This window comes from Callithrix jacchus, chromosome 15 (assembly GCF_049354715.1).
Source record: "Callithrix jacchus isolate 240 chromosome 15, calJac240_pri, whole genome shotgun sequence".
Lineage (NCBI taxonomy): Eukaryota > Metazoa > Chordata > Mammalia > Primates > Cebidae > Callithrix > Callithrix jacchus.
This window is the reverse complement of record NC_133516.1, coordinates 96,378,368-96,392,096: the sequence shown is the minus strand read 5'-3', so window position 1 is coordinate 96,392,096 and position 13,729 is coordinate 96,378,368. Positions and strand designations below refer to the sequence as shown.

The window sequence follows — 13,729 nt, the reverse complement described above, 5'->3', positions numbered from 1 at the left end:
ACCAACTTAGAGAAGAATGTTGAGAACAGTCTACAGTGCCCTACTTTTAAACCATAGCTCAACCACCTTCCAATTAAAAACAATAAAATGCTTTGGTTGACAGGAACTGCACATTACAGACTATTGCAGGATCTTATATACTAGTCTTCAAAAGTTTTCTTTATACATGATAGGACTTCTATTAAAATTTATATTTCTTTCCGTTTTTGTCTTAGTCAATTCCTGCTGCTAAAATCAAATACCTTAGAGTGGCTAATCTATAAAGAATATACATTCATTGGTCACAGTTATGGAGATGGGGAAATTCAATGTTAAGACACTGTCAGATCTGGTGAGGGCCCAGCCATTGCTTTCAAGATGGTACCCTGAACATTGTATCTTTTTTTGGTGAGTATTAAAAAGGAATGAGCACTAAGTGCAGTTTCTTTAAAAATGTTATTAATCTCATTTAGTAGGGTAAAGTCCTCATGACCTAATCACCTCCTAAAGTTTTCTCCTCTTAATACTGTCACTGGGCATTAAATCTAAACATCTTAATTTTGGGAGGAGACACATTCAGACTACAGCAGTTTGAATATTTCTTTTATTCTTCACTTTTTTAAAAAAGTGTGCATGTTACATGAGAGAGAACTTGAATTCTTTATGAGCTTAGGTATAACACACATGCAGGGAATGTATGCGTTTTTGCACTATTAATTATATTTCAAAGAGAAATAATGATAGAGTCCAGAGAATGGTAATGGTTCCTTTAGTTTCCCCGTAGATCAACTTCTAAGTGTACTAAGTATACTGCTGTAATTCTAAGGAAAAAAAATTTTGAAGAAGTTGATTAATTACTGTAACACATAATTATTTAAATCTAAGCTTTAATTGTTTTTAAGTTGATATTGAGGACACGGTATAGTAGATAATGAACAGATGCAGACTTGAATGAGTGACTGAGAACATATGTTAAAAAGAAACTCAGAAAGGTAAACTAGATATTATTGGGAATTTTAAGTGGATTGGAAAAAAGCCTTTTATTTATTTATTTAGACGGAGTTTCCCTGTTGTTACCCAGACTGGAGTGCAATGGCACGATCTCGGCTCACCGCGACCTCCACCTGGGTTCAAGCAATTCTCCTGCCTCAGCCTCCTGAGTAGCTGGGACTACAGGCGCGCACCACCATGCCCAGCTTTTTTGTCTTTTTAGTAGAGACCGGGTTTCACCTCGTTGACCAAGATGGTCTCGATCTCTTGACCTCGTGATCCACCCACCTCGGCCTCCCAAAGTGCTGGGATTATAGGCGTAAGCCACCGCGCCCGGCCCGAAAGAAAACTTTAAAAAGATTACTGGATTTTTATCACAAAGTAGATGGAAACAGGATAACATGATATAATAAAATGAAATACTTATAACTGCAAGTTGCTTCCCTTTATGCTAATTGACCCCACTTAGTGATATGTTTTTGAAGACCAGTAAACAAACTTGCAAAATTGTGATAGATTATGTAGCAGAACCCAGAAAGAAACATTTTTTCTATATATTTTCTTTTCTTCTTTTTTTTAGTTTTTGAGACAGAATTTTGCTCTTGTCACCAAGGCTGAAGTGCAACAGCATGATCTCGGCTCACTGCAACCTCTGCCTCCAGGGTTCAAGTGATTCTCCCGCCTCAACCTCCCGAATAGCTGGGATTACAGGCACGCGCCACCATGCCCAGCTAATATTTTGTATTTTTAGTAGAGATGGGGTTTCACCATGTTGACCAGGATGGTCTCGATCTCTTGACCTCGTGATCCATCCGCCTCGGCCTCCCAAAGCGCTAGGATTACAGGCTTGAACCACCACGCCCAGCCTAAATCTTTATTTTTTTTCTACAGAAATATATTCAGTTTATACAGACTTAGACATTTATTAAAAATAATAGTATTTTTAATAAATACTATTATTTTAAAAAAATAATAGTATTTCACCAAGTAGTATTACTTGGTGAAAATTAATGTTTCTATCAAATGTCTTATTTTTCAATACATCTATGTCTAGTGTAATATAAAATAAGAGCATATATGAAACTCATAATGTAATAAATAATGAATATATATATTACTTCATTAGCAGGAAAATTATATTAATTGCAAACATTAAGGAAAATAGAATATATTTCATTGTGACTATTACATGTTTGTCATAATTTTTAGTGATTTAAAGTTTTTAGAAAATAACATTAATTGTAATGATTTGTATAATCTTCATTTTTAGAATAATTTAGGGAGAATATTTTCTTTTATTGCTATGATTTATTTCAGATGTTCTCATACTATAATTTACAGTAAAACACTTTAAAGATAGCATACCGTTAATGAAGTTGTATCCTTGTTGTACACAGAATTTGTGCATACATACAATTCACCTGGAAGATTAGTTATAACTTGTATATGAAATGCCATCCTTGCTTTTTGGCATCAGTCTAATAATTGCAGGGATTCTTAAAAAAAACTTTTAGATAGCATAAAAACTTCGCAATTATTTTCATTTCAATTCTAGTTACTTTACCATGGCTTCAAAAAGCTCCTTTTAAAAGATCAATTTTTGAGAATCCATTAACACTAAATCATTAAGCAATTTATAGAAAAAGAAATTAATGGGTTATCCTAAGGGAGTAATCTTAGAAGCAGCTTTGTACTTACTCAGGTGTAGGATCCTGACAAATAGTATATTGGACAGTATTTTGGAATCTTTTTGTAGTTTCTAAACTTAAAAACTGGAATAAATCAAGCACTGAAAATAAGAAATCACTGTATTCTGCTTGGATTTGGCTTGTAAGTGAAAGCCTGGATCATGCAGCTCACGGAAGCAATAGGTATTAGATTTGGCATGACTGGTGAAACTAAAGGACCTACTACCTCTGAAAAGACATGTTGACCTAAGTATTACAGAAGAAAGAAAAAGTATGTCACATCATCAATTTCATGTATGTAGTCTTGGTAGACCAGAATATGACTTTTGAAATAAAGTCTCTCAGATATTGTTATAATACCCATCCCTACTTTGTAAAAGATTTTTTTCAGACTATAGGACAGAATTTCCCCTTTTTCATGGTGAAAAGACTTACATGGTTCCCACAGTTCATTCAAACAAGAAAAAGCCTCATCCTTTCTCTCACACAGAGTATGCTTATCTGTCTCCCCAAATAATTCATCTGGTGGAGTGAGGTCATAGTCTTAATGTTGGATCAGTCAATGTGTCATGGTGAAGAGGAACTCTAATTGGTTTCTCTGGGGCCAGGGAAACCAATGCTTAATTAATCTTGTACCACAGCAACAGAGAAAACTTAGCTCCCAAGGAAGGGAATAAAGAAAAAATGAAAAGTTAAAAAATGTCTTTTCCAAAGATGAACAAAATCTCTGAAAGCAACTAAAATTTGAAAATTGAATCATTGATAGAATTATTTCCCCTTTATGATAAGTCTTTTCAAATATTCTTCCCTACTAAATTTTGCCATATTGAACAATGGTACAGCTTTTACATCTCCAAAAGAGAAAATGTAATCATCTGCCTTACATTCTTTACCTTGGGGTATTAGAGACTGCATCATTCAGTGGGAGGTAAAAACAGCTCAGAGAAAGATATTTGAAAGGCAGTCATGGCTGATTAGTAACCTGCGGATGGTAAACCAGAGCAAATCAACTTCAGTTAATATACTTCTTCACTATCCACAGCCCCGTGAAAGTTGTATTTGGTAACAGAAACTTGTATATGGATTCAGAAACTTGTATACAGATTTTAAGGATTGATGTAGAAAAGAAAACAATACAGTCTTTGAAAAAACAGTGGTATGTAAATTATCCATGAATAAGGAATAGTCTGAGTGGTGTGCCAAATTTCAGTTCTAAGCTTTCATGGAAAATTTGCTGGAAAGCTTCTCTACGAAGTTCACTTCTCTCAGAAGCATACTCCTCATTACCTGTTTCTATCTTAACTTTCTTAAATCTGCCTTTAGTCTTTACCAGTGCACTGAAACTGTGTTGTGGTTTCCTTCTTGCCAAATTGAAAAACATTTCCTCTGTATTCTTTGTGTTTAACTTCTGTGAATCTCTTTAGATCATAATTTCACATGGAAACTGCTTCTTTAACTTCAATATCATTAATCTTTTCTTGCTCTATTTCTACATCTTCGCTAGAACCGATTCCATGGCCCTTTCACAGTCCCTTACCATTAATTTTTTATTTTTTAGGTAGGGGTGTTAACAAAGACTCAAGTTGTAGACATCTTTCTACTTTCTTTCTGCCCATTTTTGAAAAAGTCCCTTCTTCCCTCACTCCCTTCTTTCCTCCCTCCCTTCCTCCCTTCCTTCCTTTTCCCTTTTCTTTCACTTTCCCCTTCCCTTTCCTTTTCCCTCCCCTTTTTCTTCCCTTCCTTTCCTTTCTCTTCCCTTCCATTTTCCTCCCTTCTTTCCTTTTTTTTTTCTTTTCTAGCTCCCACTCTTCCAACCTCCCTAGGAACCTAAACTTTGCCCTTAGTTCAGTTTTTAGTGGTAACATTTCTTTAAACAATTGCCCTTGATGGATTGACTGTAGCTCACACATGTTTAAGTAGTATCTTAAATTCATACTAGCCCTAAATTTTTATCCTATTCCCAGTTCCACTTGAATGTCTTATAGCATTGCATCGAATAAGCTAGATTAAAACTGACTTTATCAACAAAATTGTCACCACGATACTCTACATTTTTGTCATTGTCATCTGCCTACAATCAGATTCTCAGCTCTTGAAAATTCTATTCTGCTTCAATATACATCCTATTTATTTATATTTATAATTGACACTTAATTGTACATGTTTATAAGGTACAATGTGATGTGATGTTTTCATACATGTACAAATTGTGTAATGATCAGTTCAGAGTAATTAGCATAATTATCACCTTAAACATCATTTCTTTGTGACAAGAACATTTAAAAAACCTCTCTTCTAGCTATTTTAAAACACACAAACATTGTTATTATCTCTAGTCATCCTCCTATGCAATAGACCACCAGAATTTATTCTTCCTCATTGCAGCTTTAAACCTGTTGACCAATCTCTCATCACCTACTCTCTCCATCCTCTACAACTACTTTCATAAGAGATGTTTTTCAGATTTCACATGAATGAGATCATCAGTATTTGTCTTTCTGTGCATTAACATTATATTGTTTCATTTAACATAATATCCTCAAAGTTCATCCATATTGCAGCAAATTACAGGATTTCATTCTTTTTAATGGCTGAATAATGTGCCCTTTTATAGATATACCACATTATCTTTATCGATTTATCTGTTGATAGACATTTGGCTTGATTCCATATGTGGCTATTGTGAATAGTACCTCAATAAACATAGGAGAGCATGTATTGAATTTACTGGATCACATGGTAGCTCTATTTTCAGTTTTTTTGTGTTTTTTGTTTTGTTTTGTTTTCTGAGACGGAGTTTTGCTCTTGTTACCCAGGCTGGAGTGCAATGGCGCGATCTCGGCTCACCGCAATCTCTGCCTCCTGGGTTCAGGCAGTTCTCCTGCCTCAGCCTCCTGAGTAGCTGGGATTACAGGCAAGCACCACCATGCCCAGCTAATGTTTTGTATCTTTAGTAGAGACGGGGTTTCATCAGTTTGACCAGGAGGGTCTCGATTTCTTGACCTCGTGATCCACCTGCCTTGGCCTCCCAATATTTTCAGTTTTTTGAAAAACTTTCATCCTATTTTCTATTATGGTTGTACTAATTTACATTCCCTAAAGCAATGTAAAAAAAATTCTTTTTTTCCAAATCCTCAACAACATTTATCTTCTCATTTATTTGATAGTAGCCATTCTGACTCAAGGTAGGTGATACCTCACTGTAGTTTTGATTTGCATTTCTGTGATGATGAGAAATGCTGAACACTCTTGCATATAATTATTGGCCATTTGTATGTTCTCTTTTGAGAAATGTCTCTTCATATCTTTTACCAATTTAAAAACCTGGTTATTTGTCCTTTTTGTTGAGTTGTTTGAGCGCTTTATATATTTTAGATACTAGTCCCTTATCAGATGTATAGTTTACAAATATATTCTCCCATTATGTAGGTTGTCTCTTTGCTCTCTTGATTGTCTCCTTTGCTGTGCAGAAGTGTGTTGATTTGCTGTAATCCCACTTATCTATGTTTGGTTCTATTGTCTAGGCTTTTAAGGTTTTTATCCAAAAAATCCTTGCCTAAACCAATGTCACCAAGCTCTGTCTCTATGTTTTCTTCTGGTAGTTTCATAGCTTTGTGTCTTACATTAAAATTTTTAATCCATCTTGAGCTGATTTTTGTATCTATTAAGGGTTAAGGGTCCAGTTTTCTTCTGTATGTGGATATCCTTTTTCTCAGCACCATTTATTGAAAATGGTGTTCAGTGTATGTTCTTGGCACCTTTGTCAAAAATCAGTTGGATGTGGATGCATGGGTAATTTCTGGGATTTATATTCTGTTTCATTTGATTATTTATCTGTTTTTGTTTTTATGCTACTACTGTGCTGTTTTTGTTACTGTATTTTATAGTATATTTTAAAACCAGATACAGACATCTTCAGAACATTCCTCCCAATAACTACAGAATACATGTTCTTCTGAATGGCCCATGGAACATTCTTCACAATAGATCACATAGTAGGTCACAAAACAAGTCTCAGAAAAATTTTAAAATTAAAATCATATCAAGTATTTTTCAATGATACTACCATAAAACCAAGAAATTATGACAAGAATTTAAGAAACTTTGCAAATACATTGAAATTAAGCAACATTCTTCTGAAGAATCAATGAAGAACTTAAGAAGGAAAATTTTTAAATTCTTGAGATAAATGATAATGAATACAACATACCAAAACCCATAAGACATAGGAAAAGCAGTTCTAAGAATCTGGTTTACAGCAATTAATTCCTACATGGAAAAATTAGAAAGATCTCTAATTAGCTTAACAATACAACTCATAAGGTTAAAAAAATGAATACAAAATAAGTAGAAGGAAACAAATAATAAACATTAGAGCATAAACAAAATAGAAAACTAGAAAATTACAAAACATTTTCTATTGAAAAGATAAAACTGTGAAATCTTTAGTTAACCTGTGGAAAATAGATATAAGTAAGACTCAAATAAATAAAATCAGAGACAAAAAGGAGCCATTACAACTAACACTACAAAAATACAAAGGATGATTTGAGACTAGTATGAACAATGATATACCAACAAATTGGAAAACTTAGAAGAAATAGATAAATTCCGGTGGACACATACAACTTATAAGATTGAACCACAAAGAAATAGAAAATCTAAGCAGACCAATAATGAGAACAAAACTGAATAACAAGTATTGTAAAGTTGCAAGATACAAAATCAACATACAAAATCATTAGCATCTCTATACACCAACAGAGAATTATCTGAAAAAGAAATCAAGAAAGCAGTTCCTTTGCCAGTAGCTATAAAGGGTACATAGAAATAAATTGAATTAGGCCGGGCATGGTGGCTCATGCCTGTAATCCTAGCACTTTGGGTGGCCAATATGGGTGGATCACCTGAGGTAAGAAGTTCAAGAAATAAATTGAATTAAGGAAGTGAAAGATCTTTAAGATTAAAATTATAAAACGATGAAAGAAATTGAAAAAGACCCCAAAAATGAAGATATCCCATGTTCATGGATTAGAAGAATTTACATTGTTAAAATGTTCATACTACCCAAACAAATCTACAACTTCAATGCAGTCTCTATCAAAATACTAATCAAATTTTTAATAGAAAATTCGTAGACTTAAAATCTTAAAATATTAACCCACTCATTCATTGTGTTTATTTTAGAATTAGGTTTTCTAAAACCTAATCCTAAAATTCCCAAGGAACCAACAAGGACTCTGAATAACAAAAGCAATCTTGAGCAAAAAGAACAAAACTGATAGCATCAGTATAAGTTCTTTTGCAAAACAATCAAGCAAGCAATCAAACAAGACCATTGGATTGATCCTTTGAAGTGTATCTCAGATTTCACTGCTTTCAACTATGTCTGATGCATATAATCTCATGATAGTACCAATAGCTATGATTTCCTAATTATTCATTAGATTCATCCTTTCTCAATCCACCTTACATACATTATAAAATCCCTTCAGATGAATAATTTATGTAATCCCTAACATGTAAAACGCTGAATAAATCATGTTATTCCCATCATTATATATTCCAGTAATTTCTCTTTGAATTCAAACTCCTCAGTGGGGCACTTAAGATGGTGTGTCATATGATCTCTGATTGAGATTTATTTCTATAGGTTGGCCATGCATTTGCTTCAGCCAAATTCTATTCTTGTTTTAAAGTTCAATAATACAATTATATTTTAATTTTATTTTTTCTAAATTTTATTTTCTTTAATAATTCTAGCAATCATGTCTCCTATTTCTTTTAAATCTGAAGATTGGTGTCACACATTTAATATCTCACTCCCATTCCATATATCATCAATTCTAAAATACTAATTTAGCATTTACCATATGCTAAATAAATATAAATTCTCAAACTATCCCCATTAATATCTCCATTCTAAAATCTAAAAAACTAAAAAACCTAAAGCTTAGAATGTTTTAACAGTTGGACCAAATCAATAAGCAACACATCTAAGATTCAACCTTTGATCTTAAGTGTATGATTTTCTAGTATATTATACTGAAGTATTTCACCTTGTATTATTACAAGACTTTTTTTTGTTTGTTTTTTTGTTTTTGATGGCATCTCACTCTGCCTCCCAGGCTGGAGTACAGTGGTGCTATCTTGACTTGCTGTAACCTGTGCCTCCCAGATGCAAGTGATTCTCCTGCCTCAGCCTCCTGAGGAGCTGGAATTACAGGCACATGCCACCATTCCTGGCTAATTTTTGTACTTTTAGTAGAGATGGGGTTTTACCTTGTTGACTAGGCTGGTTTCAAACTCCTGACCTCAAGTGTTTCACCACCTTCGCCTCCCAAAGTGCTGAGATTACAAGCATGAGCCATCACGCCTGGCTACATAGGCATTTAATATAATCTTTGAACAAGAGAATGTAGCAAAAACATCAATGCAATGAATGAGTGAATTTTAAGATTTTAAGTCTAGTGCTCCCAATAATTTAAGTTTCTCGGGAGCAACTTAAAATTTATGTTCATGTCTTATACTAATGTATATATCTTTAATTGCATTATAATTATAAACATAATTGCTAGTATGTATTGAAACTTTACTACTGTTTATACTGTACATGTATTTTCTTATTTAATCATCAGAAAATTCTCATTAAATAGTGATTTTTTCAATTTACACTTAAAAAAACAGAGGTTCAAAGAAATATATAAAGTTGCCAATGAGCACACAGTAAGTGCTAGACCCAAAGATTATCTGTGGCTACACTTACCTCTTGTTCTTGTCCACTTCACTATGCAGCTTTACAATAAATACTCAATGATTAAATACAGTGCCCTCCTGAACTCTCCTGGGGATTTCAAAGAACTGAATGCCAAAAGTTATCTGAAAACAAGCTTGACCACATCCTTTACCATGTAACCTGAGGTGGCTGACATTACAGTGATTCATTTTGTCTCTGGTGGTGTAGTCCATGTGGTGCTAAAAGGTCTCATTTTGCAAGTCAGTTTGTCTGAGTGGCCATTTGGACCTTTCTTGGTTTCCCTCTGGGAATGCCTGAAGCCATTATTGTTCTGCTGTGCTTTGACTACAGGATGAGTGAGAAATCACAAGAAAATATGTGCATCCTAAATCAGAGTATGCACATTTTGGGAAAATAGGATAAATGGATAAAATGACTGCCTCTTTATGTATTTGTGTGTCTATACAACATTTGTTAGAGTCAAGTTGTAAACATGAGCTGCATTTGTGATATTTGTGTATTAAGTTATTAGAAGTATAACTTGGAGATATTGCAGATTTGGTTCCAGATGACTGCAATAAAGCAAATATTGCAATAAAGTGAGTCACACAATTGTTTTTTGTTTTCAAGTGCATATAAGGTTACGTTTATACTATACTGTAGTTTATTAAGGGTGCAATAGCATATCTAAAAACAATATACAGACCCTAATTTAAAAGTACTTTATTGCTGAAAAATCCTAACAGTCATCTGAGCCTTCAGATAGTTGACATTTTTTTGCTGGTGCAGGGTCTAGCTTAGATGTTAGTAGTTCCCGACAGATGAGGATGGTGGTTGATAAAGGCTGGGGTCGCTGTGGCAATTTCTTAAAATAAGACACCAGTGAAGTTTGCCACATTGACTGACTCTCTCACATGAAAGATTACTCTTAGAATGTGATGCTGTTGATAGTCTTTTACTCACAATTGAACTCTTTTCAAAATTGGAATCAAACTTCACAAACTCTACTGCTGCTTTGTCAACTAAGTTTATGTAATATTCTACAGGCTTTGTTATCATTTCAACAATGTTCAGAGCATCTGCATCAGGAGTAGATTCTATCCCTAGAAACCACTTCTTTGGCTCATCCATAAAAAGTGATCCTCTTCTGTTTCAAGTGTTATCATGAGATTGCAACAATTCAGTCACACCTTCAGGTTCCACTTCTAGTTCTAGCTCTTGCTATTTCTACCACATCTGCAGTTTCTTCTTCCACTGCAGTCTTGAACCAGTCAGGCCTTCCATGAAGGCTGGGATGAACAAACTCCTGTTAATGTTGATTCTTTGATTTCCTCCCAAGAATCACCAATGTTCTGAATGGTCTCTAAAATAAATAGCGCATTATCTCTAGAAGGTTTTCAATTTACATTGCCAGAGTCCACTAGAGGAATCACTATCCACGGATATAAACTATATCCATAAGTTTATATGAACTATACTTTTTTTTTGAGATGAAGTCTCACTCTGTTGCCCAGGCTGGAGTGCAGTGGTGTGATCTCAACTCACTGGAAACTCTACCTCCCGGGTTCAAGAAATTCTCCTGCCTCAGCTTCCAGACTAGCTGGGACTACAGGTGTGCACTACCACACCTGGATAATTTTTTTACATGTTTAGTAGAGACAGAGTTTCACCATATTGGCCAGGCTGTTCTTGAACTCCTGACATCGTAATCCACCTGCCTTGGCCTCCCAAAGTGCTAGGATTATAGACGTTAGCCACCGCACCCGGACAATACTTCTTAAATAATAAAACTTGAAATTGCTTCTTGATTCATGGGCTACAGAATGTATGTTGTGTTGACAGGCTTGATAACAACATTCATCTCCTTATATATCTGCATTGGAGCTCTTGGATTACTAGGTGCATTGTCAATTGGGAGTAATACTTTGAAAGAGAACTTTGTTTTCTGAGCAGCAGTTCTCAACAATGGGCTTAAAATATTCTGTAAACCATGTTGTATAAAGTTTTGTTGTAATCCAGGCCTTAATTTATAAAGTCCAGGCAGAATTGATTTAGCATAATTCATAAGGCCCTTAGGACGATCAGAATGGTAAATGAACACTGACTTCACCTTAAGATCACCAGTTGCATTAGCACCTGGCAAGAGAGTCAGCCTGGCCTTTGAATTTTTGAAACCAGAGACTTCTCCTCTATAGCCCTGAAAGTCCTAGATGGCATCTTCTTCCAATAGAAGACTGTTTCATCTACACTGAAAATCTGTTGTTTAGTGTAGTACCCTTATAATTATTTTAACTAGATCTGGATAACTTGCTGTAGCCTCTAAAATAGCACTTTCTGCTTCACCTTGTACTTTGGTGTTCTGGAGATGGCCTCTTTAATCTCATCAACTGTCCTCTGTTAGCTTCAAACTTCTGCAGATTCCTCACCTCTTTTGGCCTTCACAGAATTAAAGAGAATTAGGACCTTGCTCTGATTTAGGCTTCTTTGGCTTATGGAAATAATGTGGGTGGTTTGATCTTCTATCCAAACCACTAAGACTTTCTTCATGTCAACAATAAGTCTGTTTGGCTTTCTTATCATTTGTGTGTACATTGAAGTAGCACTTTTAATTTTCTTCAAGAACTTTTTCTTTGCATTCATTACTTGGCAGTTTATTGCAGGCCTAGCTTTCTGCCCCTCTTAACTTTTGTCATGACCTCCTCACCAAACTTAATAATTTCTAGATTTTGGTTTAATGTGAGAGATGTGCATCACCTTCCTTCCTTCCTTCCTTCCTTCCCTCCTTCCCTCCCTCCTTCCCTCCTTCCCTCCTTCCTTGCTTTCTCTGTCTCTCTTCTCTTCTTTCTTTCTTGAAATGGGTTCTCACTTTGTCACCCAGGCTGGGATATGGTAGCACAATCATTGCTCCCTGCAACCTCTACATCCTGGGCTGAAGCAATCCTCCCACTTCAGCCACCCAAGTAGCTGGGACCACAAGCACATGTTACCACACCTGGCTAATTTTTATTTTTATTTTTTATTTTTTGAGACGGAGTTTTGCTTTCGTTACCCAGGCTGGAGTGCAATGGCGCAATCTCGGCTCACTGCAACCTCCGCCTCCTGGGTTCAGGCAATTCTCCTGCCTCAGCCTCCCAAGTAGCTGGGATTACAGGCACGCACCACCATGCCCAGCTAATTTTTTGTATTTTTAGTAGTGACGGGGTTTCACCATTTTGACCAGGATGGTCTCGATCTCATGACCTTGTGATCCACCTGCCTTGGCCTCCCAAAGTGCTGGGATTACAGGCTTGAGCCACTGCACCCGGCCAATTTTTATTTTTTAGATTATTTATAGAGATGAGGTCTCGCTCTATTGCTCAGGCTGGTCTCAAACTCCTGGGCTCAAGTGATCCTCCCTTCTCAGCCTCTTAAAGTGCTGAGATTGTAGGCATGAGTTACCATATCCAGCCTGCAACTCTTTCTTTAACTTGAAACTTTAGAGGCCTTTCTAGGGTTATTAATTGACCCAATTATATATATATATATATGTGTGTGTGTGTGTATTTTTTTAAAATATCTTGGAATAGGGAGGCCCTGAGATGGAAAGAGAAACAGGGGCTGAATAGTTGGTGAAGCAGTCAGAACACATATGACATTTATTGATTAAGTTTGTCATTTTATATAGGTATAGTTGATGGTGCCCCCAGAACAATTAAAAGAATGATATCGAGGACTCAAGATGGCGCTGTGAGAACAACCCAGGATTGAAGCTCTCGCTGGATGCGCAGAGAGGGTGAGTTGGGGATGCATTTCCAGACGGATCTTAGTTGCCCACAGAACGGGGAAATTTCCAGGTATAAAAGAGACACGGGACGCCAGGCAGAGGTATTGGTTGGAGTAGCCAGCAGCCGGTGTGGCTCTGGCCTGCGCCTGAGCGCAGAGGTGCTCCAGAGCACTCCATACAAAAGCACACTGTTATCGGTGCCCTGTTGAACTGGCAAACTGAGACCTGGGAGGGCTAAACTTGAGACTGAACGGGACTTGGGCAGTGAGCCAGCCAAGGAAACCCCAGGGACAAAGCGCTTGGGCTAGCGCAGTGCGACAAACAAAACGGCGATTCCAAATCCTCCCTGTGAGGAGGTTATCTTAAAGTGCAGCTCCGCAGGGGAGGGGCGTCCGCCATTACCGAGGCAATCAGCCCCCACTGAGGTACACGCCCATTGCTGACATAGCCTGCTGTTGCTGAAGCAACCTGGTACAACAAAGAGACTCCGCTACAGGGCATAGCCCGTGGCAACAGGGCGGAGACAGAAGCAGAAGGGCAGAACCTGCAGCAACAGGGCGAACCTCACACCAG

General features: G+C 36.3%; 1 long non-coding RNA gene across 7 annotated transcripts in view; it reads left to right on the top strand.

The window, feature by feature from the left end:
- The window catches only part of LOC108588360 (uncharacterized), a 300,827-nt gene that overhangs the window by 34,035 nt on the left and 253,063 nt on the right, over positions 1 to 13,729 (top strand). For all 7 annotated transcript variants that reach the window (XR_013527711.1, XR_013527708.1, XR_013527706.1 and 4 more), the window contains one exon: positions 13,058 to 13,165. This is a non-coding gene — a long non-coding RNA (uncharacterized LOC108588360). The remainder of the gene's footprint in view (positions 1 to 13,057; positions 13,166 to 13,729) is intronic.